Consider the following 5,023-nt stretch of genomic DNA (forward strand, 5'->3'; position numbering starts at 1 on the left):
ACTTACTCTTAAAATATAATATAAAATAGTTTATTATGAAAAGATTTTATGAATCTTACATAAAAATAGAACAATGTACCTATATAAAATGAAAGAGAAAAATCTTTACGTGATTACAACATTTACAAAGTGGTTACGTAAGTGTCCTTTTTTAATTATTATATAAATTGTAGAAGCTAACCACGATTTTAAATTTGTACATAAACTGTGAGAGCTGAAATGGTTTTCATTTGAAAAAGTTTGATCATAAACCGTGGCTGCTCACCACGGATTATGAAGAGAAATTGCGAGTCATAAACCGTGTTTGGTCACCACGGTTTATTTATGAAGAAAAAGCTGTAAGCATAAAATCCTGTTGGCTACCACGGTTTATGCTTAGAGTAGTATAAATACATAATTGTTATTATTATTATTAATTTTATTTTTATTATTATTGGAAGTTGTTAGTATTATTATTGTTGTTGTTATTGTTAGTATTATTATTCCTGTTGGTATTGTTATTGTTGTTATTATTAGTGTTATTGTTATTATTATTATTCATATTGATGTTATTGTTAGGGCAATTTACGCAAATAAAATGATTGAAGAAAACGTTTACGCAAATACAACATTGGCAATTTTCAGACGCAAATGCAATAAACACAACTATATATAATCCACTACACCCTGTAGCGGAAATCAATTGCACGTAATCCGCTACAGGGTACCACGGATTACGTTGAGGGATGTTTTACTCATAAACCGCTACACCCTGTAGCGGTTTATGCTCAAATGGTGCTACACCCATAATTCGCTACACCCTCTAGCGGATTATGAACAATGTGGATTGATGGGAAGATGCCTATATATACCAGTCTTACAGTAACAACTCGTGATGCAAAATGTACGAAGTTATACAAATACATTGTTCATAAATAATAAGCCATAGAAATATAATAGGCACGAGGCATTAACAGTAACACGGATTAAATTTTTACATTAGGCATAAATCATAAGTCATACAAATAGGTCGGATCCAAGACTAACACAAACACACAAAAGGAATTAACAATAACACACGAAAGGAACTAACACTAACACCTGAAAGCGTAAATTGCTACAGGAGAATATAAAATTCAAAAAACTAGAAGCACACAGACTATAAGTCCTACGAACTACCGGCAACGGTGGAGCCTCTTTGGGGGGCAAGACCTATGCGTGTGTCCAGGCTGTCTGCAGAGCCCGCACCGCTTCGGTCGGTTAGGGTCGGCCTCATCCATGTTGTTCCGGATTCTGGTAGACCTCGGTCGGCCATCACGACAACGCCTAAAGCTGGGGTTCGGAATAACGGTCGGACCATCATAAGGTGGCCAAAGTCCCTCCAGTATTGGCGGCACGAAACCCATCTGGTACACCCTGAACACCTTCTGCATGGTGTAGACCTTGTCGACATAGATAGACCAGTCAAGCCGTGACTGGGCACAACATGCAGTCGCATGGCAACATGGGTAATAGAGAGCTTGAAAGTATCTACAGTCGCATGTACGGTGCTGGAGGGAAACTCGGTACATCCCAAGTGAAAAGCTCCCGGTGGGCGTCGTCTCGACAACGGTGTACTCAGACTGCTGTCTATCGAACAGGGTGACAATGAAACATCTGGAGTCTTTCAAGTTGCACTCCATCGCCTTCATAAAAGACTGGCAGAACTTGGCACCACTAGCCAATTGAGCCTCTGCCGTCTGACCACGAATCACGAACAACTCCGCTAGCCGACCATATGTGGACTTGACTAGGGCGGTAACCGGAAGATTTCGTGTACCTTTCAGAATAGAATTAACACACTCAAATATATTGGTCGTCATGTGACCGAACCGTCTGCCACCATCCTGGTGCTGAGTCCACTTATCGTATTCTATTCTGTTCGCCCAATCACACATTGCCGGATTCTCAGTCCGCATTATATCAAACCAATAGTCAAACTCTGCCTCAGTCTTCGCATAAGCAGCGTTCACAAGCAAACGCTTTGCATCTGTGCCCTTGAAACTGAGTGCGAAGTTAGTTGCAACATGCCGAATACAAAATGCTCGGTACGCATGCGGGGGTAACCACCCACTGTTCGGGTTCTCCAGTGCAGCCTTGATGCCATTGTGCCTATCTGAAATGACCAGTATCTCCTGTTGCGGAGTCACATGTTGCCTCAGGTTGGTCAGGAAGAAAGACCAAGACTCGACATTTTCCCCCTCCACGAGACTGAAAGCAATAGGCAAGATGTTGGAGTTCCCATCTTGAGCGATGGCCAGGAACAAAGTCCTTCCATACTTGCCATACAGATGAGTACCGTCTATGCTTACCAAGGGCTTGCAATGTTGGAAAGCTTTAACACAAGGAGGAAATGTCCAGAAAAGACGATGAAAGTACACGGTTGAGTCATCCACGTCATCACTGACGCGAACCGGAGATGTCTTCAACAACGTAACCGTCCCCTCCATGGTGGACTGCACACCAAGGATCCAACGAGGTAGCTCGGCGTACGACTCTTCCCAGTCCCCGTATATCTGTGCTATTGCCTTCTGGTTTGCCAACCACGTCTTCCTGTAACTTGGCTTGAACCCGTACGTTCCTTCGGTAGCTTCTTGCAACACCTTTATCAATACCGCCGCATTGGCGCGAACTAGAGAAAAGATCTTGGCACAGATCACGTGATAATCTAGTTGTCGGTGGTCGCTGGATATCGATGTAACCAAGCATGTGTGTGGTTCGTTGTACCGCCGAACCTCCCAGGTTCCCTTCCGTGCTTGAAGGCTGATGCGAATCATCCATGTGCAACCCTTCCCAAACTCCTTGCATCTCCCATGGTACTTAAGATGATCTGACTCCATCACTCTATACTCAACACCGCGCCGAATGCTATAATCCTTTACAGTAAGCACAGCTTCCTCCTTACTATGGAAAGATTGGCCAACTTGAAATTCAGCTACAGAATTTTCCTCGTGCAAGCCTCGACCCCCAAGGGTTGGTGCTGGATCTGTTGGTTGGCTGATGGCTCCCAGATCCAGGGTAGAATAATGTGCAGGTTGCTCATGTGTGCCGGCACTTGACGGTGGTTGACATGTTCCTGGGTTTGTCGGAATTTCATCATCGCTGTCCCCTCCAATGTCAACAGGCTCTTCATTGGAGTCATCCTCTTGCATAGCATTTTCCACCCGATCCGGTTCCCCCTCATGTTCTACATCTGCAGATGGATGAGTTGAGGTGAATGCCTCAACTGGACTGGCTGGCCGATACTCCAACAAACACTCAGGTGCAACGACGGGGATCGAGGTGGAGGCACCACCCATCGTGGTGGACTGGGGGTTTGGAGCGGATGCACCAGAACTATCGATCCCATGTTCCAGCTTCGCAAACAACTCATGAATCCTCACTTCCGGAAAACTCCGACGACAATGAAACAACACCCGCATATCTTCATCTATTCGACACACGAACGTTTCATATTGCACGCCGGTTGAGACAACCGCAATAGGGATCTTGTAGAATAGCTTCTTCACCCACTTTGTGCCACCCACGGCAAACTTCTGTACTATACTACTCTTCAGATCCAACAGTGTATCAGACGACCTGACAAAAACACTCAGCGGTTTTCTGTTTGTAAACTTCACACCGTGCCTCTTACTCTTTTTTATTTTTCCAGAATGATGCACTAACACCAAAAAGCTCTCTTCACTCTCCATTTCTCAAGTGATGAATGAATGAGAATGACACTCTACACAACTTGTTGGGTATATATAGGCATCTTCCCATCAATCCACATTGTTCATAATCCGCTAGAGGGTGTAGCGGATTATGGGTGTAGCACCATTTGAGCATAAACCGCTATAGGGTGTAGCGGTTTATGACTAAAGCATCCCTCAACGTAATCTGCGGTACCCTGTAGCGGATTACGTGCAATTGATTTCCGCTACAGGGTGTAGCGGATTATATATAGTTGCGTTTATTGCATTTGCGTCTGAAAATTGCCAATGTTGTATTTTGCGTAAACGTTTTCTTCAATCATTTTATTTGCGTAAATTACCCTTATTGTTATCCTTCTTAGTAGTTATTGTTATTATTATTGTTATTGTTTCATTATTATTACTTTCGTTAGAGAAAATAGAAAACCAATGTTGGTGGCCAAGCAAGTGTGCGTGATCATAAAACCCCCTAAATTACCACGGTGGAGTAATATAAATACAAAATTCACCTGTCACATTGACTAAACTTATTTATTTACGTAAAGTTTGTTCATGGACTCAACAAACTTGTTTACATTTTAATACGACGTTGATTTAAATTTAAAAATTTTTAAAATAACAAGAATATGTTTATTTAAGATATTAAAATTTAAAATTTTAAATAAACTTACTAATATTAATTTTAAATTTTATTTAAAATAATACAAATTTAAATTAAAAAATTAAAATAATAAGAGTACATTTATTGAGCAGCTTCCTTGATAATGATCTCTTGAGCAGCGTCAATCTCGCTCATATATATAGAATTCCTCTCTTCATAAACCGTGACAGCCTACAAGGGTTTATGATTTTAAAAAACTCTTCATAAACTGTGGCTGACTATAGGGTTTTAAGGTCACATTATTTCCTTCCTAAACCGTGGTCACCTACCACGATTTATCTTTAAAGTTTTTCTTTCATAAACCGTTGCAAGCTGCCACGGTTTATATGTAAATAGAAAACCGGCTCCCACGGATTACATAATATTAAAACAAGACATACACCTAAGAAAGTTTCATTTGTTGCAATCAGTTAAACGTTTCTCTCAATTAATTTATTTGAGTACATTGTCCTATTAAACATTTAGAGTATAATACAAAAGAGTTACAAATGATAGAATTATTATTTCAAGAACAATCTTATCTAATGGTGTGAAATGTTAAATTAATAGAAATATTAATCAAGTTAATAGATAAATATGTTATTTTAGGACAACTTTGAGATTGTCTTCTAAAATCTTTTTATAGAGAATACTATGTATTTTGAGTAAAAAA

This window comes from Arachis ipaensis, chromosome B01 (genome assembly GCF_000816755.2).
Source record: "Arachis ipaensis cultivar K30076 chromosome B01, Araip1.1, whole genome shotgun sequence".
In the NCBI taxonomy this organism is placed as follows: domain Eukaryota; kingdom Viridiplantae; phylum Streptophyta; class Magnoliopsida; order Fabales; family Fabaceae; genus Arachis; species Arachis ipaensis.